This window comes from Euprymna scolopes, chromosome 30 (assembly GCF_053919585.1).
Source record: "Euprymna scolopes isolate OS-2025 chromosome 30, ASM5391958v1, whole genome shotgun sequence".
In the NCBI taxonomy this organism is placed as follows: Eukaryota; Metazoa; Mollusca; class Cephalopoda; order Sepiida; family Sepiolidae; genus Euprymna; species Euprymna scolopes.
This window is the reverse complement of record NC_136511.1, coordinates 96,298,836-96,323,440: the sequence shown is the minus strand read 5'-3', so window position 1 is coordinate 96,323,440 and position 24,605 is coordinate 96,298,836. Positions and strand designations below refer to the sequence as shown.

Sequence of the window (24,605 nt, the reverse complement as noted above, 5' to 3'; positions counted from 1 at the left end):
TGAACTGTTCACACGTTTCGGTGTAGTAGATTAAATTGTAAGTGATAATGGAACCCAGTTTATGTCTGCTGAGTTCAAAAGTTTTTGTGATACATTCCAAGTTAATCATATCATCACTCCCCAATATCATCCTATAACGAATGGGCAAGCAGAATGCTTTGTGGACACTTTTAAAAGAGCACTGACGAAGGCTCAAGGGACCCCAACAGATGAAGCACTTCAACAATTTTTACACGTGTATAGGAGTACACCCAACCTGAACACACCAACAGCAGTTTCACCTGCAGAAACGATGTTTGCGTGGAAAGTGAGATCTGTTTTTGACAAGCTCTTACCCAAACAGTCAAGGCCACTAGTGAACACTTGTGTACCCAGTAAACATTTCATGTTAGGTGAAAGAGTGTTTTTCAAAAGTTATAAAAACAACACATCATTGTGGGAGGTGGGTACAATTACTAAGAGAGTCGGTGACATGGTATATATCGTCCAAGGACCAACATATACCCACAAACGTTACCAAAACCAACTAAGATGTTGATCAGTGTAAACCAGCGACAGTCTACCAGTGGAAGATGAGCCGATAGACACTGTCTTCGAAACTTTTGATCTTGAACCTCCTCAACCAACACCTGAACTACGGCGGTCGTTCCGTAAGAGAAAGTTTACCGAGCCAGTGATGGTAAACCCTAAAAGGGAGAGGTACTGACAGCTTTTACAAACAAAAAGCTTGGGAGGAGGGTATTGGAGACGCCCCTCCATGGGATTAATGGACTATCTCATGACGTCACTTCCTCTGGTAACGTTACGTCCGGTAACGAGTACCGGTGCCCAGCAGTTAGAGATTGATACGCGGCCAAGGAGGTCATGTGCAAACGCCCAAACAGTTCGACAGTTGAGAAATAGTACTGCTCAACCTACCTTGCCTGTAATATATGTGAATACCTGTTTGTTTTAAAAGTCCTGTGTTCCTTTCGTTTTATTACCATTTAACACCATAACATTAATATTAGGTTGTATTTTTATATCTAATTTTAACTTGTGTGTGCGATTATTTTTGTATATAATTTTGATAGACTGACTTTCGTGTTTTACTGTGATATGATATGGCATTAAAAATCTTGTATGTATGTATGTATGTATGTATGTATGTATGTATGTAAAATTATTATAATAGAGTAATAAAATTATGTTGTATTTGTCCAAGATAATTTTAATGTAAACTAATGTTAAGAAGAATTGTAAGATAAAATAAACTTTGGATGGTTTTTGTTTGATAATTATGTCATCAAAGATATTCACTGAGATAATTACCTTATTTGAATGACTGAAACGTCATCAGAGAAAAAAGGGGTGAACATACCTTATCTAAACAAGCAGTAAGCATGTTATTAATTCAAAGAAACCATTTCTTTGATATCCAAAATTTATTCAGAAGAAATCTTTCAGTTGAACCATTTCTTTGATATCCAAAATTTATTCAGAAGAAATCTTTCAGTTGAACCAGTCACAAATTTTAGAGAAAAAATATCTTTGCTGTTTGACTCACCTGAAAGAAAAAAAACATTTACTAAAAACAATGAAAAAAGAGTTTATGATTTCTTTTTTTTTAATTATTACTATATACCATTTTTAATTATTACTATATACCATTTTTTTAATTATTACTATATACCATTTTTTTAATTATTACTATATACCATATTTTTATAATTACTATATACCAGTGTATATAGTAATAATTTAAGAGATAAAAAAACACAAGCATACATTTTATTAAACATGCACAGTGACCCCCCCACAAATACCATTGATTGAATTCTTTCTAAAATTCAATCATATTTGGTACAAATAATATTCAATCTATCTCTGACTTGCCCACCAAGTTTCAATTATGAATACCCAACAGTTTTTTACCTAAACAGCACTTCCCCAGTTTTTATTTGTGGATTTATCAAAAAATTGAAGACGGCTATCACAGCAAAAATCAATGCAATGCCAAGAGTGGAGTATGTCAGAGTTATTGATTATTTGGAATGTCATATTGATTATTTGGCATGTAATATCGATTATTTGGCATGTCATATTGATCATTTGACATGTCATATTGATAATTTGGCATGTAATATTGATTATTTAGCATGTAATATTGATCATTTGAGATGTCATATTGATTATTTGGAATGTCATATTGATCATTTGGAAAGAAATATTGATCATTTGGCATGTCACATTGATTATTTGGCATGTTATATTGATCATTTGGCATGTTATATTGATCATTTGGCATGTTATATTGATTATTTGGAAAGAAATATTGATTATTTGGTATGTCATATTGATTATTTGGTATGTCATATTGATTATTTGGTATGTCATATTGATTATTTGGCATGTCATATTGATCATTTGGTATGTCATATTGATTATTTGGCATGTCATATTGATCATTTGGCATGTTATATTGATTATTTGGCATGTTATATTGACGATTTGGAATGTCATATCGATAATTTGGCATGTCATACTGATCGTTTGGAATGTCATATTGATCATTTGGTATGTAATATTGATCATTTGGCATGTAATATTGATTATTTGGTATGTCATATTGATTATTTGGTATGTGATATTGATCATTTGGAATGTCATATTGATAATTTAGCATGTAATATTGATCATTTGGCATGTCATATTGATTATTTGGCATGTTATATTGATCATTTGGCATGTCATATTGATCATTTGAAATGTCATATTGATAATTTTGCATGTAATACTGATCGTTTGGAATATCATATTGAACATTTAGCATGTCATAATGATCATTTGGCATGTCAAATTGATCATTTGGCATGTCATATAGATAATTTGGCATGTCATATTGATTATTTGGCATGTCATATTGATTATTTGGCATGTCATTGATTATTTGGCATGTCATTGATTATTTGGCATGTCATATTGATCATTTGGCATGTCATATTGATCATTTAGAATGCCATATTGATAATTTGGCATGTCATTTTGATCATTTGGCATGACATATTGATTATCTGGCATGAAATATTGATCATTTGGAAAGTCATATTGATCATTTAGCATGTCATATTGATTATTTGGACTATCATTTGGATCATTTGGCATGTCATATTGATTATTTTGCATTTCATATTGATTATTTGGCATGTCATATTGATTATTTTGCATGTCATTGATTATTTGGCATGTCATATTGATCAATTGTCATGTCATATTGATAATTTGGAAAGTAATATCGATCATTTGACATGTCATATTGATAATTTGGAATGTCATATTGATTATTTGGCATGTCATACTGATCATTTGGAATGTCATATTGATTATTTGGCATTTCATTTGATTATTTGGAATGTCATATTGATCATTTGGAATGTCATATTGATCATTTGGAATGTAATATTTATCATTTGGCATGTAATATTTATTATTTGGCATGTCATATTGATTATTTGGCATGTTATATTGATAATTTGGCATGTCATATTGATCATTTGGACTGTCATATTAATAATTTTGCATGTCATACTGATCGTTTGGAATGTCATATTGATCATTTAGCATGTCATATTGATTATTTGGCATGTCATATTGATTATTTGGCATGTCATATTGATTATTTGGCATGTCATTTGATAATTTGGAATGTCATATTGATCATTTGGAAAGTAATATTGATCATTTGGCATGTCATATTGATTATTTGGTATGTCATATTGATTATTTGGCATATAATATTGATCATTTGGCATGTCATATTGATTATTTGGCATTTCATTTGATTATTTGGAATGTCATATTGATCATTTGGAATGTCATATTTATCATTTGGCATGTAATATTTATGATTTGGCATGTCATATTGATTATTTGGGATGTCATATTGATTATTTGGCATGTCATATTGATCATTTGGTATGTCATATTGATCATTTGGCATGTTATATTGATCATTTTGCATGTCATATTGATTATTTGGCATATCATATTGATTATTTGGTATGTCATATTGATCATTTGCCATGTAATATTGATCATTTGGCATGTCATATTGATTATTTGGTATGTCATATTGATTAGTTTGCATGTCATATTGATCATTTAGCATGTCTTACTGATTATTTGGCATGTCATGTGATTTTTTGGAATGTACTATTGATAATTTGGAAAGTAATATCGATCATTTGACATGTAATATTGATTTTATGGTGAATGTAATATTGATTATTTGGCATGTAATATTGATCATTTGGCATGTAATATTGATTATTTGGCATGTCATTTGATTATTTGGAATGTCATATTGATCATATGGCATGTGATATTGATCATTTGGAATGTCATATCGATCATTTAGTATATAATATTGATCATTTGGCATGTCATTTTGATCATTTGGCATGTCATATTGATAATTTGGAATGTCATATTGATAATTTGGCATGTCATACTGATCGTTTGGAATGTCATATTGATTATTTAGCATGTCATATTGATAATTTGGCATGTAATATTGATCATTTGGTATGTAATATTAATTATTTGGCATGTCATACTGATCATTTGGCATGTCATATTGATCATTTCTCAAATCCAGTATCAAGAAACAACATCTTTTCTCAAATCCAATAACAATAAACGGCAATTTTTCTCAAATCCAATAACAAGAAACAACAACTTTTCTCAAATCTAATAACAAGAAACAACAACTTTTCTCAAATCCAATAACAAGAAACAATAACTTTTCTCAAATCCAATAACAAGAAACAATAACTTTTCTCAAATCCAATAACAAGAAACAATAACTTTTATCAAATCCAATAACAAGAAACAATAACTTTTCTCAAATCCAATAACAAGAAACAATAATTTTTCTCAAATCCAATAACAAGAAACAACAACTTTTCTAAAATCCAATAACATGAAACAATAACTGTTCTCAAATCTAATAACAAGAAACAACAACTTTTCTCAAATCCAATAACAAGAAACAATAACTTTTCTCAAATCCAATACCAGAAACAACAACTTTTCTCAAATCCAATAACAAGAAACAACAACTTTTCTCAAATCAATAACAAGAAACAACAACTTTTCTCAAATCCAATAACAAGAAACAACAACTTTTCTCAAATCCAATAACAAGAAACAATAACTTTTCTCAAATCCAATACCAGAAACAACAACTTTTCTCAAATCCAATACCAAGAAACAACAACTTTTCTCAAATCCAATAACAAGAAACAATAACTTTTCTCAAATCCAATAACAAGAAACAATAACTTTTCTCAAATCCAATAACAAGAAACAATAACTTTTATCAAATCCAATAACAAGAAACAATAACTTTTCTCAAATCCAATAACAAGAAACAATAATTTTTCTCAAATCCAATAACAAGAAACAACAACTTTTCTAAAATCCAATAACATGAAACAATAACTGTTCTCAAATCTAATAACAAGAAACAACAACTTTTCTCAAATCCAATAACAAGAAACAATAACTTTTCTCAAATCCAATACCAGAAACAACAACTTTCCTCAAATCCAATAACAAGAAACAACAGCTTTTCTCAAATCCAATAACAAGAAACAACAACTTTTCTCAAATCCAATAACAAGAAACAACAACTTTTCTCAAATCCAATAACAAGAAACAACAACTTTTCTCAAATCCAATACCAAGAAACAACAACTTTTCTCAAATCCAATAACAAGAAACAACAACTTTTCTCAAATCCAATAACAAGAAACAACAACTTTTCTCAAATCCAATAACAAGAAACAACAACTTTTCTCAAATCTAATAACAAGAAACAACAACTTTTCTCAAATCCAATAACAAGAAACAATAACTTTTCTCAAATCCAATACCAGAAACAACAACTTTTCTCAAATCCAATAACAAGAAACAACAGCTTTTCTCAAATCCAATAACAAGAAACAACAACTTTTCTCAAATCCAATAACAAGAAACAACAACTTTTCTCAAATCCAATAACAAGAAACAACAACTTTTCTCAAATCTAATACCAAGAAACAACAACTTTTCTCAAATCCAATAACAAGAAACAACAACTTTTCTCAAATCCAATAACAAGAAACAACAGCTTTTCTCAAATCCAATAACAAGAAACAACAACTTTTCTCAAATCCAATAACAAGAAACAACAGCTTTTGTCAAATCCAATAACAAGAAACAACAACGTTTCTCAAATCCAATAACAAGAAACAACAACTTTTCTCAAATCCAATAACAAGAAACAACAACTTTTCTCAAATCCAATTGCTGCCTGAATTTTGTATTTGGGTGCATTGCAATGATATTTGTAGGTCTCCGTTTGCAACAAACATTTTTTTATAATATTTTATAGTAAATCCAATGATGGTAATGAGTATTCATATTTAGTGCGTGATTTCCATGAATTTGCGAAAAAATCTGTGACATGAATGACCTGTGGTTCTATCGACATTCTTTCTCAATTGTTAAGGAGGAGGTGAGAAATAGGTTTATTAGCAGAATAATGGAAAAGAATTTGTACAAAAAAGAACACAAAAGAAAATTAAAATAAGATCGTTGGTCGGTGTAGCAATAATGGGATGGTCAATATTTTTAGGAATGGAATATGTTTTATGACAATGTGCAACAGTTAAGGATGGCTTGCGGAGAGTGATGGGTTTGTGATGGTTGATGACAGAGTTGAGGTGAGTTGGACACATTAGAATGCAGGTTGTGGCTTGAAGCAGATCAGGATGAACTGACAGCAACTGACGAACACAGCCTCAATATTAGATGTGGACGTTTTCGTGTAGAGGATTGATAGTGTCACACACACAACCAGAATGCAACTGATATTTGCAGAATGTGTAAGAGTTTGTTTTTTATTTTACCTTTATACTTGTGAACCTATGCCCCCTCCCCCACCCTGGCAGCCGATGTGAAAGATAACACAGTCAAAGGAGGAGATGAAAAAGACGAAATTCACGGCATACAACATTGGGGTTAGCAATGTTGTCAAGCGGGGGATCATGTGGTGGAATACTGGAATAAAACGTTTTTAACTTTTACAAATTTCCTATACATGTTTTGTTTTCGTTTTCTAATAAGTGCAGAACATTTTCATCCCCGGGCAATGTTGGGTGCTTCCTCTGGTTTCATATATTCTGGCCTTTACCACAGATTATGATCGATAATTTTTAGGGATAATGTAACGTTTGGTTACTAATCTGTTTTCTTATTCTTCAAGTTTATGATGATGATTGATATATTGATATTGTCCAGGAAATAATTGGAACATTGTACCAAAAAAATAAATAAAAACAATCGTCTAGAGTGAGATTCGAACCCTGAAAGATGACATAAAATATTAGAACTGAAAGTGAATTCTTCATTAATACGGCCACCGATCAAACGTTTATCTTTTTTTTAACTTAATTATAATGTGTAGGAGTTCAGCATTTCTTCACACATGAATGAACACACAGTGGATTGAACTACCTTTCTCTGAAGGTGGAAATTTCTAGCGAATATGAAATTCACAAGCGATCCTCAGTAGCATAGGTCTAAAATATTTTGATAAAGAAACATACAAAAAAATTCCAATAATAAAAATTGTTTAAAATGGAGATCAAATATGAATAGTGACTTGACCGAAAAACAATCGACTTATTTTTATGTTTATTTATTTATCTGGCTAATATTTATGTTTATTTTTATGTTTGTTTATTTATCTGGCTAATATTGAAAAGGTTTAAATAATTATAAGTATCTTGTTTTGGTCAGCTGGAATAGGGACAATTAAAATGTCCGAACATTTGTTTCTAATGTTATGTTTACATACTTTTAATTTTGAGCAATGTTATTTTGACGAAATGTTTAAGAATTTCTGACATTGTTAAGGACATTGAATCGAAGGTGCCAATTTCAAATTTGCAGTTAGTTTGACTCTTAAATCAACCGTTTTACTGTAATGCTACGACATACATATACACAAGTTATATATATATATATATATATATATATATATATATATATATATATAAGCTCTGATTTTTTTTTTAAATCAATGCTTAGTTGAATGTTAAAAGTCATAAGTTAATGAAAGAAAACCAAACTTGCAAACCCAGAGTTAAACATCCTAAGATGTAAGTCGTAATGTAAAAAAAAATTACAAGAAAGATCACATCACAATCAAATATTTCAACAACAGGCAATAACATCTCATTAATTTTCACTTAACTCTTCATTTGATTTATGATTGGTTGTAATGGACAGAGACGGTAGAGAATTAGCATATTTAACGTTTATAAAAATTTCCCCATCAATCTTGACTTATTTTTATATCTTTATTTACTTTCCTTTTTCTGCAGGGCGCACACTCAACATTAAGACATTTTCTTTGTCAGATTTCCTCCAAAGACTTCAAAATTAATGATAAACCTTTCCAAACTATAGTTTGCCACAACCAACTAGAAATTCTGTCTTGGTTCTAAACGTTTTGATGATGAAATCAAAGTTTTGAAAACCGGGAATGAAAAGAAGACAAAAGAAGTTCATAAGACAAAGGATTATTGAATTGTGCTGAGGACAATTTTTAAACCAAGTTATAAAGGCTGAATAAAGAAATCATAGATTATAACAAACTAAAGGGTAACCGAAACAAAAGAAACAGATCAGTTAAACCATGTTTTAAATAAAAGTGATTTTACATGCATCTATATAAGAGGCCCAGTTCGTCTGTTCAAACACACTTTAATTTGAAATCATATTTTCATTAGTAAACTCATTTTACTACAATGAAAAAGAATTTACTTTCTCCCTCCATGTGTATAGCACTTGGACAGAGTTTGTTTGAAAGAGATTTCCACTTGTGGAATATATGACTGCAGTACTACTTCTCTACTGATTATAACTTAGTCAATTCAAATCCTATATCAATAAATTCATACTTTGGACCACCCCAAAACTAATTAAACATTAATCAATTTTACTACTCCCATAGCGTTCCGCATTTTTTCGGTGGGCATTCATTTGTCAAATTAAGCTTTATCCTTGGACTTGATAAGCATTAGCATCATTTTTATTTTAATAACAGCAAAGTTTGCAAATTCAATGAAATTGCTTGAGCTCGTATATTTCCAGAATGGGATGAGTTTTCTCTACGTTAGTCGATCACATTTAAGATTTAAATATTATTTTGTGGGTCGATCACACTTAATGTTTTAAAATTATTTTGATGATTGATCACACTTTAGGTTTAAAAATATTATTTTGTGGGTCGATCAACCTTAAGGTTCAAGTATCAATTGCATAGCTTAATCTTAATTAAGAGGCACTGTCCATGAGTTATCATTTTTAAATTTCGAATAACACTTTTATTGCGAAACCCTTTTTATTCTTAGATACGACCGTGCATCTCTGTTAAAGGTTTTGATCATCTGTTTTACTGTTCAATGCTCCATCATACTTGTTTTTTTAAGGATATAAGCGTTGATTAAATTATGATGGGACGATTGGAAACGATGTGTGGAATGAGTACATAATTTTATTATTCGTATAATACATTTCAAATAGCATTTTAATCGTTAAGTGCACATGCTGAATGGATTAATGTTATTTTTTATGGATGTAAAACGTCATTACAAGAGGCTTTTTCAGTCGATCTGTTACACTGAAGTTGTATAGAACATTTGGTGCAAGTCCATGGTTCATCCTAATTTTAAAAAATCGATATACTGAAAAATCGTACCTGTCACGGAACGAAAATGTCACATGCCGGAAAATTGCCGGAAGTTGAACAAGTGTTTTTATTTTTAAATAAAAAAAAATCAAATTTTCTGATTTTTAGTGATTTATATTATTATCGTAGCCATTATAAGGTTGCTTTTGATCTCTTATTTCTGTAAAAGTTGTTAAGTGATGACTTTTAAAGATGATAGACGCACCATACTTTATCATAAGATTTGACTTTCTTAGTTAAAAAAAAAAGTGCTTAATACATTTATATGATTTTTGTAATATGACATTTTATTCCATGACGGGTACGTACACCAAAGATTCTTCTGTAGTTTTTTTTTTTCTTTAAGTTGAATTAGACTTGCACCAAAAATGTCCTTGCTCTCCTGTGTCTAATCACATTTTCCTTTACCTGTCTAACTTAAGTTTGAAATTGTATCAACATTTATATATTAACGTTCAAAGAATGCAACTTTAAAGGTTACCTCCCTTTTCAGATCATTAATTTCTTAAGCGGCCATCAATGTGTTGGTCCTTTGTTTACATTCAAATTAGCCTTCTTACAAATTGACATATTTATGTCAATTTGTATTCTATCATATTAGCACCATAAACTTATTTACAACTTTCTTGGAAATAAAAGTAGAAATAAGAAATCATAAGTAATTTTTATTGAATTAAAATTAATCAGACATGTTTATTTCGGCGATGGCCACGTGAGACTGCATGTAGTAATGTGTAAGTTTGGCAGACATTGTTATGCATAAGCACATTTGCCTTTTGTTTTTTCTGTTTGTATATGTGTACGAGTTCATAAGGGTCTCTAGTGTCCTTTACCAAAAGTTGTCAATTTAATGGTCAAGGCTAGATTTGGGTTAACTTGCAAGAAAGTTTAGTAGCAATTGGTATATGCCGTGTTACTATTATAATAAGTTTTGTCTCACTGTTTAAATCTTACGTTTATATACTCAGTACTTAACAGATGTTCGGCTCCCAACACAACTCTTTCTGAATGATTGAAGTCCAAATACTGATAAGCAATCGAAATTCAGTATTTCGTAAAAAGAAAATCCACTAATCAGAATCAAGAATTTATGGAAATGCTGTTACTACTACTGTTAGAACAAGGTTCCATAATAACATTAGGACGACACTAGTGGCGTTCTTTTTCCATACATGATTTTATTTTTAAGAAATGAATAGTAGCGTTCCTTATTTCTATTACGCAATCCAGTTTTTGAAGAAATAGGACTTTTCAATAAAAGTAAATTTCAAATAAAAAATCAATAGTAGTCACTAAAAAGGATTATTTATAAAGAAAACATTTACAAACATTTTCTTAAATATAAACAAAAAAGCTTCATATGGAAGTCTCTTGCAAAAATGGACACAAAATGAAGCAATCTATTTGTCATTTTGTAGGAGAAACTAGACACACAAGTGGTTTCTGAAGTTTTTGCTCTGGAGATTAGAAAATTCAAAATGAGCCTCAAGGAAAAAAAAAAAAAAGACAAGAAATGATCGAAAGAAAATTGCAAATCATAATTGAAAAAAAAATGTTGGTTCTTGGAGATTCTCATTCGATTGCTTTTTCATTATTTGACTGAGATTGAAAATTGGACAAATTGAATGTACATGGAATAATGAAACTAAAAAAAACATAGAATAAATGTTAACGACTGAATTTAACAATAGCAAATGATTGATCGAATAAAGCAACACGTTCCATCTAATTACAAATAGAATAGGTTGATCAATATCTGAACCTGTACCTACTTACAATTACTGTACAGGCCGAGATCGTCAGCTCATTCATTGTCTTTGTCTAAACTCAGTGTTCAATTTCAACATTGGTCTTAATATCAATCATGTGGTCAGTCACTGCTGTAACAAAAGGAAAAGATCAAAACTCGAGTTTAAAACGAGTTTTATTTGGAGTTTGAGCTTACAATGACACCCAATGTTTTCACCAAATGAAAAATTGCAAAAATTGACAAAAATCTCCCAACAGTTCACCAGCTTAAGGCCCAAAGACCCACTTGTCTCTCGGATCTTTAGAAACTAAACACCTTCCTTGCCCATCCAGATGGAATATATATATATATATATATATATATATATATATATATATATATATATATATATATATATATATATATATATATATATATATATATATATATATATATCACTTGAGCCATACTTCGAGAACACTCAACAGCTGTTAATTTATGGACATAAAAACTGACTGACCATGAGGCCCACTTTCTGGTATGAACATTGCTTTTTCAAAGACTCCAAATCACAATAAAAACATGAAACCTCATATCCAAGAAGACATTACTATTTCAAAGATGTCAGTCCATTTCTTGGGTGGTCTTTTATTTTAAAATATTTTTTAAATATTTTTCCCATTGCAAGTCTATCGCTTTGTAGCATTCATCTATGTACCCTACTAAACATGCAGCATTGTGTATGCGTACATACCTTGCGAAGATAGTTTTGCACTGAACATGAAAATCTTCAGTTCAATCACTTTCCCAATAATAAGTTATGGAGACTATTTACATTTGCTGTCGAGAAAGATTTAATTGAAAATGTGATTTTCATGTTTTGTTAAATTTCACTTAAATTTGACATTACTGTTCTGATGAATATCAATCAGAATATTCGAAATTATTTACTAAAAAATCTTATTTAGATTTTTTTTAATGGAAAAAATTTGTTTTTTTGATCGCCACTTACAATAATAATACATTTTTAAAATCAGTTAATTGTAATGAACAATGAAATTTCGATCATATACAATATCATATATAATATACAGGGTCTTCAAAATGTTATCTTTTTTTAAATATTTATTGCATAAAAACTGCATTTCTGATTATAACAAAGCTTATACATTGAAATAAAGATAAATATTTGTTTTATTGTATACTTTTTTAAGTCATCTTGTATTAACTTTATCGCCATCTTGATGCGTGTAACACAAGAGTGTATTAGAAGATTCTATGGTAAAGTGGCACCTCCTGATTTTTTCTTGTGGAGTTTCATTATTGTTATATTTTTCAAAAGAAAACTAAAGTTTGTGAAAAACTCTAGAATATTGGAAAACGTGCTGCAAAAATATGTAGTAAGTATGATCTATTCGCTTGAATTAGATACATTTTTAATATATTTTCTTCATTTTGTATCAATTTTATTATTATCAGAAATACAGTTTTTATGTTGTTACAATATTAGAATAGCTGATGACTTTTTAAAAACTCTGTATGTTGATATTTATTTTAATGAATTAGAATTTTTACGTTACGAAGCCAATAAAATGCAGATTTTTTTAATATACATTTAATTAACAATTTAAAATGAACTTAGTTTCAACAATATACGTTTTCATCGGGCATGGAAACAGTTTGTGATTTTTTTTTGTGGCATGGTGTTGCAATATTTTGAACAGCTAATGGGGTATGATCCCACACAGTCGGACGATTCTATTTATAAACGATGCTGCTAAGAACTGACGAATCAAATTAATTCACGTTCTGCTACCAATCAATCAGAAACCAGAATTGCTTCATAAATATTAAACCTTTTCTGGAGACATTTCACATGTTCTTTTCCCGGGTTTTGACACGGTAAGAATATTTTGTTCTGTGGAACTGTCTACTACAAACAAGTCACCTCCCAGGACTTGTGTGTAACAGCGAACCATCTGAAACTGTTTCTGAAAGTCAAAATGGCTTACACTTCTAGAGGTTATGTGCCCAGCGTGCGTCTTTATTTCGATGGATCCGAATCAAAATTCGAATTGTGGCAAGTTAAATTTCTGGGATATCTACGAATCCAAAAGCTACACAAAGTACTACAAACACAACCTGAAAACAGAAACGACCCCGACTTCATTGAAAAGAACGCAACTGTCTTTGCGGAATTAATACAGTGTTTAGATGACCGAAGTCTATCACTGGTAATGAGAGAAGCCCTGGACGACGGCTGCAAAGCATTAAACATATTGAGAGAGCATTATTTATCGAAAGAAAAATCCAAAATTATTTCTTTATAACTTTTTTTTTAACTGACCTCTCTAATACGAATGGAAGCCGAACCTATTACTGATTATATTATAAGAGCCGAGACAACTGCAAATTCTTTAAAAATGTCTGGTGAAGTTATAAGTGACAGTCTGTTAATTTCCATGGTCCTTAAGGGATTACTGAGTGATTTCAAGCCATTTACCACCGTGATAACCCAGAAAGAAAAACCCATGACTTTTAGCCAATTCAAGGTAGCACTCAGAAGTTACGAAGAAACTGAAAAAATGGTCACAGAAAAAAACGAATCCACAAATATCATGAAATTTAAAAATACACACATAAAAACACCAAAAATCGAATTTTTCCCATGCCAGGAATAAAAAACGCAACTTTGCCAGAGTGTATCTGGATATTGTTTCAGACTCTCAGAAAATGGGCCTATTATTTCATGGAAATCTAAAAAGCAACAGATTGTATCTCTCTCTACATGTGAAGCAGAATTTATCGCGATCACACACACGACCCAAGAAACACTCTACCTCAAAAATATCCTGAAGACTATTTTAGAGCCAGAATTGATTACAAGCCCCATAGTAATTAATTGTGATAATCAAGCCAGTATAGTCTTAGCACAGAACACGATAATCAACCAAAGATCTAAGCATATAGATATAAAATACCATTTCATAAAAAACGAGATAAAAAAGGAATCCATTATTTTGAATTACATATCATCAGAACAAAATATCGCTGATGTATTTACGAAACTGGCGACACGGATAAAGCTACAACGTTTTTTCTCAAAACTTGTTGGTGAATTCGACTGAATAATTTTTTTTTTCTTTCACTGCCCTGTATGTATATAGATTTCTATATATTAAAAATACAGACCAGCAAAGTTCCACTTATGAGAAGGCTCTTACTTTTTTGCATGAATATCAGCGGAAAACCCTAGGGGTAATGCTCAGAGTATATAGATTTCTATATATCAAAAAAAAAAAAAAAAAAATTAGTCCTGGACAAGACGTTAAACTGTATCCATTTTATTTGTATTAACACTTTAACCTACTAATGCGTAACTAATACATTTGCTTAAAAAAAAAAAAAAAATCTTTGTAATTTTCCTTTTTGACATTTGAACACAATTAAAAATGGCGCCTTTTTAAATGCTAAAATTCTAAGATCCAAATGATTTCTAATTTTTGTTATGTCTAAGTAAAGATAAAAATATATATCTATTTTTGAGCAGAACAAACACAAGGGACTTCCCCATTATAAAAAATAGGGAGGATGTTGCAATATTTTGAACGGCTAATGGGGTAGTTATTTAAATGCTGCCCACCTCAGCATTATGTGGCACAAGGCCGGAAAGTGGGAACCCCGCAGGCTCCCCTACAGGAGGGGCACTCCTGCAATTTTAAAAATTGCCTGAGTAACCCCGTCGGCATTCCCCGGTCGGGGCGCCTCAGGCAGAAAGCAATAAACTTGCCCCACCGGAAAGCCCGGTGGCAAGGCCTGGGAGGGTGGACCTCCTAGGTATTACCCAGGCGGTGTACCTCAGTCCAACAGGTGCTGGGTCGGTTGAATAAAAAATCAGATTTACTTCCCTTTAGTTAGTGCATAATCTGACTATAAATCGAAACTCTCTCCTGATGAATTCTGCATCAGTTTAGGTTCGGAGAATTTTTTTTTGTTTTTGATATTATTCATCTAGATCAAATCCAATCAAGAAAATGCCAACTTTGTAAGTATTTATTTTGTTGTTGTTAAGTTTTAAAGGAACATACACACATACAATTGCTAGATGAATATACTGATCAAATTCTCTTAAATATTTCAAGTAAACTCATAAATATTCTTATGATTTTTTACACTCTTTCTAAATTCATCAAATTTATTCTTAGAATAATTTACATTAGAGTTATTTTAGGCAATTTGTTCAAAAATATATTATTACTAGAAACATTCAAAATTATAGTCTATGGTCATTCTAAAATCGCCATTGACGATATTTCCAAGACGAGGCAATGTTGTTGACATATTTATCGTGGTTGCTGTTAATTTCCCAATATTTCCATTTAATTTTTTTCCTTCTGTGCAGGAGATAATTGCAAAGTCGAGGCTAGTTAGGGTTAGGGTTAGGTTGTTGAAGAATTAATTTGCTTATATAAATTACATGATTTGAAAAGCTGAGAATTAGCAGGTCGTAAGAGTCGGAACAAACTTTGTCGCATAATCTCAAACAAAGGTCACCAAAAATTAGTATAGTAAAAAAAAAAAAAAGAAATAAAAAAAAGAAATAAACAATTAATTAAAAAATAACAATCAAGGATACTTTTAACAAAGACAAATCCGTTCTTAACATGCATTCGTTTCATCTAAACGGTGGAAATGCAATTAAAAGTTAAGTGTCAAAAAGCATTTCTTCGGTTACATTTAAGTTTAATCAAACTTGTGACGAATTAAGGAAATGTTCAATTTTAATATGTCACCTTAATCTGAAAATTTACTGACAAACAACATTTCAAAAATTAAATCAACTGTATTTTTTTTAATATATATCTTTGTATATCATGTATTTTTATTATATATATTATATCTTTTTTACATATATATTATACATTGTTTTATATATATATATATATATATATATATATATATATATATATATATATATATATATTATATATTGTATGGATATTATATAAAATATATATTATCTATATATTATATATATATTTTATATTATATATTTAATATAAATATTATATATATGTTACATATTTTATATGTATATTTTATATTTATGTATATATTAAATATTCATTATATGTTTTATATATATACTAGCCTGGGTGCCCAGCGTTGCCTGGATGTTTGGAGGTGTGTGTTGAGCAAAAAAAAAAAAAAAAGGTAGTAGGCAGGCAGGCAGGCAGGCAGGCAGGCTCGAACCCGTACCGATAGGAGGAAAAGAATGTGAAAAAAAAACGTGACGTCCTTGCTGGTGCGCCCAATCGTCAAACAGTAAATGATGAATGTTTAAATTAAGGCTAGTTAATCGAAAAGAGCGGATGACTTTCGAAAATATCGGCGAAAAAAGCAACCTCGCCCTGTAGAAAAATGCCCAGTTGAGGGCGAAGGAATTAATGTTTTTATCCAATTTATCGTCTGAAGGGTCGAGCTTCAAAACGATCTTGTAAAAATGTGTCGCCTTTGTTGAAAGTTTTAGGCGGGCATACATAGATACATACATTTACGCAGACAGGTGAGATTTATACTATATATATATATATATATATATATAAAATGAAAGTGTCTGTGTGTCTGTGTGTGTACATTTCTACGCAATAACTGTCAATTTTAAGTCTACAGACTGGAAATTTTATATACAGGGTACTGAGATTTGGAAAAATCGATGTGATCAGTTTTCAGCCAGAAATTTGGCGATTAAGAGGTCGAAGTTCAACGATTTGACCTTTGAGAACTCTACCAAACTCCTCCGACAATTTTCGGTCTTAACACTTGAAATTTTAAATATATGTTCATTGGACATGGATCTAACTTAATAACTTAATTTCAGCCCAAAACAATAAATTTTAAGGGGTCATAATATGTGTCACAGTTAAAAAAATTGACCACTTTTTTTTTTTTACTCAACATACATCTCCAAATACCCGGCCAACGCCGGGCACCCATGCTAGTATATTATATATATATATATATATATATATATATATATATATATATATATATATATATGTATCTATAATATAAAGTTGAACGTGTGTGTGTGTGTGTGTTGTCACAAATAGGCTCCTATATGGTTGACTATTTTAAAAACTGATTACATATAATGATAGAAGATGTATCAAGGATCAGGAATGGGTATGTTTGATCTGGCAGAATGGAGGTTCACAAAAATTGTGGGGTCTGCGTTCGCACATGGGCCCCCAAAGTATGGAAATAAAAAATGAAAAAAAACGTTTACAAGTGTTTTTGATATAGATGTACATAAGAATACTTTGATAAGTATGTTTCAACTTAAATAAGGATGTATAATAAAATTGTGGGGTCTGCGTTCGCACCTGTACTCCATGGAAATATCACAAACTTTAACAAAGACTTTTCGTATCTATTTGCGTAATTATACTTTGATAATTATGTTTCAGTTTGAAGAAATATGGTATAATAAAATTATTGGATGTTCGTTCGCGCCTGACCTCCATAGAATGTAAATATGTCACAAAGTTTAACAAGGTTTTTTAAAAGGGGTGAGGGTCCACAATAACACCTTTACTTTAATCTTAATTCACGTTAGCTTTTATCTATTTTTTTGAGTTGAATCACAGTGTCAAATAAATTCGCCTCATAAATTCACGTTCTTATTAAAGTGAAAGCCCAAAAAAAAAGTCGGAACTTTAGACAATTCGCGACAGAAATTTTGTATAACTCTGTTTTTTTCCTTCTCCACTTGCATGTTACTCTCTTTCGAAAATAGATAAATAGATAAATAATAAAAAATAAGAACGTTACTTGTTATCGTGTCAAAAGAAGGAAAAAATCCTGCTCACGTGATTACGTGTCTTTTTAAAAATATTTGCATAATAATTTTATTTTTATTTATATATCTGTTTAAGCTTTTTTTTTTGTCAGTGTATTAGAAGGAATTCAGTTGATTACAGCCCTTTCTGCGTGTTCTTTACATTACAATAGTACAACCCTGAATCCGACGGCGCAATACTACACTGTTCAATACTGTAAAACTACAACAAAGCTGTTCTGCTTGAAAAGAGCTCCATTTTCTTCTTATTCATATTTAATCGATTGTTTGCTTTAAAAAACTAAAGTAATTACGTGTTTACTTTTTTAATATCCCATTTTGCTGTTTCGGATTATTTAAGTAAAGCTTCATTATTTTTAAAAACTGTTTTTGTTTCTTTGTTTTTCGATATTTTGTTGATATTATTTAGTAAGAGTGTTTGGCAGAAAAGCCAACAAACAACTAACCAGAAAAATAAATATACAAGAAATAAATGTTACCATAGTCAATAAAAGTTCAGTTAATGTTTTTTTTTGTTTTGAAATAGTTTTTAATGCTCTTTACTTGAAATAATTTCAGCAAACCGAAATTAAAACGAAATTTGAGGCGATAACTACTTAAATGAATTTTTATATAAACTACACATGCCATAATCGATTATTCCTCAAGCACAAAATAACGGAAAACATTAAAATATGTTTATAAATAGTCCTTACGTTGACGGAACTCTCTTAAATTGTTAACATAGAATGCTCAGGTGCCCCCCTTCAAATTGAAAACGGGGTTCTCCATTTCAAAGTCGCTGCCATTTTGATTTTTTTAAAACCAGTTCGTGAATTAAAAAAAAATTTTTTATTTTACAAACTACTAAAAATACAAACCAATGGACTTTTCTACCATAAAAGTAACTTTTATTGACTATGGTAACATTTATTTCTTGTATATTTATATTATTATATACATGACATTTTCTCTTTGTAAGAAAACAGTCCATTTTATGTAGGCTGTTTTTGAACCCAGTCAACGACGGGTACTTCTGCTAGTATTATATATATATTATGTATATATCATATATATTATATATATATATTATATATACTATATGTATATATATATTATATGTATATTATATATATATATAATATATATATACAAAATATATAATATAAATGATATATATTACATATATAAATATTATATAATATATATATACATATATATATATTATATAATATATATATATTATATATATATATCATATATATAATATATATTATATATATGTATATATTATATATATATAATATATATACATATGTATATATATGCATATATATAATATATTATATATATATATATATATATATATATATATATATATATATATATATATAGAGAGAGAGAGAGAGAGAGAGAGAGAGAGAGAGAGAGAGAGTAAAATGATTGATAACTTGTAATTGAAATTAAAAATTAAAAATCCATAAGGAAGAACAAACAAAATCAATAAATTGTGCGATCGTTTCGGAAACAATGTTTTTATTGAGATAGACAATAAATTTTGGACAATAATTTCATCATTTAGTTTTTTGAAACAAAATCTCCACATCAGTAAAAATATTGGGTGCGTTTTGTTTAAAGACACCAAAAATAAAACTAGCATTTTTTTTTAAGTAAGGCAGATGTATCTGGAAAATATAGAAAATATAAAGGAAAATAGTTACTTTTTGATGTTGATAAACAAAGTAAGATAAAATGAAAGTAATAATAAAAATAAAAAATAAAATGAAATAAAATCGAGTGGAAAGTTAAGGTTAAGATTGGATATTGTAAATCTTTCTAATAAAAATATACTTTTTAATGGTTAGCCTTTTAAGGCTCGTAAGTTTCATCATCAATGCATTAATTGGGATATTTAATGTAGTTTATGAATGCTTGAAAAAGTTGATATATACAAACTTCCAAAGGAAACGCCAATAGAATAATATTACCAGTTTAAAATCGTTAGTAACGCTATATTTGAATTGAACTTTAATATGTCACTTACAAAGGGAGATAATTATAGTCAAATAGAAAAATAAAGAATTTTACTGTTCAAAGGGAGATAACCACTAATTAGTTATAACTTAATTTTTATATAATGGTTTAAAGATATTAATATTAATAAAATCAATAATAGTAATAAATGAATCTTATTGGTAGTAGTTAAATAATAATATTATTTTTAATAGTAATTATAATATTTATAGAACTTATAAAAATAAAAATAAAAACATATCAATTCAAAGTGAAATAGATAATAAAATAAAATAAAAAATAATTGTAAAATATCAGATAATCTAATAAAAAATTAATAGTAATAAAACTTTGATAATAATACTTATTAATTTATAAATTATAAATTTTAAGATATATTAGTAATAAGAAAATTTTATGATTTATGGTGGCTTAAACTTGTCGAACCTAAATCAACATTTATGAATGCATCCCAAAAAATGTTGTCTTTTAAGTTCAAGAGAATGGTTTTAATTTATTATATTTTAAAATCTAAAGGGCTTAATATCTACAAAGTGCACAGAATCTGTCCCCCCCCCCGGCATATATTTTCTTATTACTAATATTACAGAGTTATTGCGTAGGGAAATGTACACAGACAGACAGACACACACATGCACTTTCTCTTTTATAGATATACTAACATTTCAGCCCGGTGTTCCTGGGTGTTTGGAGGTGCATGGTGAGCAAAAAAAAAAAAAAAAAAGCGGTCAATTCTTTTTTACTTTGACCCCTATTATGCCCCCTTAACATTTATTGTTTGGGCTCAAATAAAGAATTAAGTTAGATCCATATCCTAGGAACCTATATCTAAAATTTCAAGTGTTTAGACCCAAATTTGTCGGAGGAGTTTGATAGAGTTCTCAAAGGTCAAATCGTTGAAATTTAATCCCTTCACAGCCAAATTTCTGGCCAAAAACCGATCACAGATTTTCCCAAATCTCAGTACCCTGTATATCAAAGTTCGAGTCTGTAGGCTGAAAATTGACATAGTTATTGCGTAGGCAAATGTACACAGGCACACACACACACACACACACACACACAACCACGTTCACTTTTATATAACATTTCAGCCTGGTGTTTCCCGGGTGTTTGGATGTATCTGTTGAGCAAAAAAAAAAAAAAGTGGAAGTAGGAAGGCAAGCTCGAACTCGTACCACAAGGAGGAAAAGAACGAGAAAAAACCTGACGTCTTTGCTGTTATGACCACTGCCAAACCGGAAGTGACGTAGGTTTAAATTAAGGCTAGACAATCGAAAGGAGAGGATGATTTTCAAAAATATCGGCAAAAAAGCGCCCCCCCCCCTTGAGAAAATTGCCTAGTTGAAGGTGAAGATATTAATGTTTTTAGCCAATTTTACGATATTTGTCGTCTAAAAGGTCGCCCTTCAAAACGATACTGATCTTGTGAAAATCCGTTGCCTCTGTCGAAAGTTTTAGGTAGACATGCAAACATACATACATACATTTATATATTGGTAACTAAAAATTTTCGACCCAAACCAATTAAAAAGATTGCCCTATCTCTGAATAGCCTTTATGTAAAATTTTAAAGTTTTAGACAAGAAATTGTCTGAGTAATTTGGTAGAGACCGCAAAGGTCAAATTTTTTCAAACTTTTACCTCTATTATGACCCCTTACTATCTATTGTTTTGGGCTCAAATCAAGTTATTAAGTTAGATCCATGTCCAAGGAACCTATACCTAAAATTTCAAGTGTTTGGACCCAAAATTGTCGGAGGAGTTTAATAGAGTTCTCGAAGGTCAAATCGTTGAACTTTGACCTCTTAACAGCCAAATTTCTGGCTGAAAATGGATTACAAAGATTTTCCCAAATCTCAATACCCTGTATATCAAATTTAAAGTCTGTAGACTGAAAATTGACAGAGTTATTGCGTAGGAAAATGTACACACACACACACACACACACACGTTCACTTTTATATATATAATAGACTAACAGTTCCACCAGGCTTTGCTCCGGCTCTATGGACTGTTCATAAGGTTATGTGCATATGTATATATTAAAAAGTGTGAATATGTAAAGTAATGCCTTTCTTCCTTAACTATCATAGAGAAAAGACAGACAGACATTTTCACTTTTATAGATATATATATAGAGAGAGATAGACTAATAGATTGGATGCAATATATAGTAATGATTTGAAAAGTATATAAAAAAAAGACTCATGCGCCACTCTCGAGTATCAAAACCAAAACGTTCAGCTATGATTTATTTTGCCTTTGCCGTCAATGACTAGGTTATGAAAACATGTCTACTGCTAAAAATTAAAACATGAACCAATAGCTACTACGTTATACATCTGTAATGTCGGCATTCGACCTTCACCTGGCAAATTTCATTTTTCTTATTTTCACACTTTTGCACCGATTTTTCCAGGCTAAAACCCAAATATAAAGTTTTGCATGGATTCAAATACCTTATATATGAAGTTTCATGTCTGTAGACCAAAAACTCTAGGAGGAGTTTGGTAGGCAAAATTTGTTAAACAAAAATATATACGTATACATAAATATATATGGAAATAATTTTGTGTTTACTATAAACTGTTTACGCAAATATTATGCAAGTATAAATCATGTAGAATATCTGCATGAATATAATTACACGTAATATTTAACTAAAGATGATTATCCCATTAGAAAACTGAAGCAACTAATAGAGAATTAATTAAAATGAATGTTTAAAAGAATATGCAAATTAGCTAGATCTTTTGCTAGTGAATGCAATTCCACAAATCATATATAACAAAATTGTATTTTCTTTTAAATAAATAGAAAAGAGGCTTGCCTTTTTTCTGTTGTTCTTGGCCTTCGGGTCGGGATCAAAGTGTAGTAACTATTCCAACAAATACTGCAAGCAAAGACCATATATGGGGGCAACCCCAGCATATAAGACCATTGCCTTTGTGGCAATCAGTTATTGGTCAATGTAGGGAAAACCCTTCATACCAATTGTCACTATCCAGCTCCTCTACTCCCCGGGGAGCTGGTCTCCATTTCCCCTTCACTTCTCACATAAAAAATCAGCCTTGCGCCTAATTTGCTTGCTCGGTGGAGGAGCAAATAAATACCCTGTTGTTCTGGGCCTTCGCGACGGGATCAAAGTGTAGTATCTTTTCTGCAGATGCTGCACTTAAGGTAATTTGTCCCAGTCAATGGAGGGGAAACCCTCTATACTGGGACAATTACTATTTTTGAACCCAACCAGAGTGCCCCTTTTGCCTTTTTTTCGGGGAACTGCTTTAACCCCAGTTTAAAAATGACCTTGTGTCACATTTTGCTTTGGTGGGAAAGCAAATAAATACTAATAGAAAAAAGGGTTTTAATATGAATATCGCTACACACAAAATGAAAAGCGTGCGCGCATGCACACACACACACATGCATACACACACGCACACACACAAAGTTGTCTCAATTTCATTAATGTAGATGATTAAAAATCAAACTCCCACAGAAAAAAACAGATATGATCTGTAATAAAAATATGAAAATTTCTTTCCGTTTTTGACGTCAAAGTTCTATAATAAGTATTCTGTTAATGTTCAATTAACAAAAAGCCAACCAAAATATAATTTAAAGGATTCTAATTGATCATTTTTAATTAAAACCAAACATCCATTTAAAATGCATCAATTTCTCAAGTGTTCTTCCCCTTCTTTCCTTTGCCAGAATTCTCTATGGTTAGCCGAGAATATTCCTAGTCTGCTTTAACAATAATAATCTATAAACCTCAACTGCTTGTCTGGGATTTAACATCCAACCAAAACATTTCATATTAACACTAAATCAATAAAGCCTATCTCTCTCTCATATCATAAGGAAACTTACATTTTTTTTTGTATCAAATATTCAGAAAATATTTGCATTCAAATCACAATCTTCATTTAACAAAAGAAAAATTTCTCATTTTTTCCTTCTCTTAATGGGAATCCTAAGTTACAGCAAGGAAATGGAAAATATCTATTCGTTCAAAAATATCTATTCGTTCAAAAATATCTATTCGTTCAAAAAGGAGAATTTGTAGGATTTATAGAAATCAAAATCATGAAACGTTAATATTTTTTTTTTTTACAAGGAAGTTACCACTTATCAAAGCCCCGAGGCCACTTGGGAATAAGGGTTATTGTGTGTACAGTAATCAATGTGATAACATCATAGTAATCGTTAGTAAT

The 24,605-nt window shown here is 30.3% G+C and overlaps 1 protein-coding gene across 5 annotated transcripts in view; it reads right to left on the bottom strand.

The window, feature by feature from the left end:
- The window catches only part of LOC145254896 (zinc finger MIZ domain-containing protein 1-like), a 1,089,917-nt gene that overhangs the window by 899,619 nt on the left and 165,693 nt on the right, over positions 1–24,605 (bottom strand). Inside the window, exon 2 of one of the 5 annotated variants that reach the window (XM_080113819.1) lies at positions 1,361–1,546. The exons of 3 other annotated variants lie outside the window; for them this stretch is intronic. The gene's annotated coding sequence lies outside the window, so the exon portion shown is untranslated. Of the gene's footprint in view, positions 1–1,360; positions 1,547–24,605 lie in introns of those variants that run through there. One more of the 5 variants, XM_080113821.1, reaches the window with a different exon arrangement.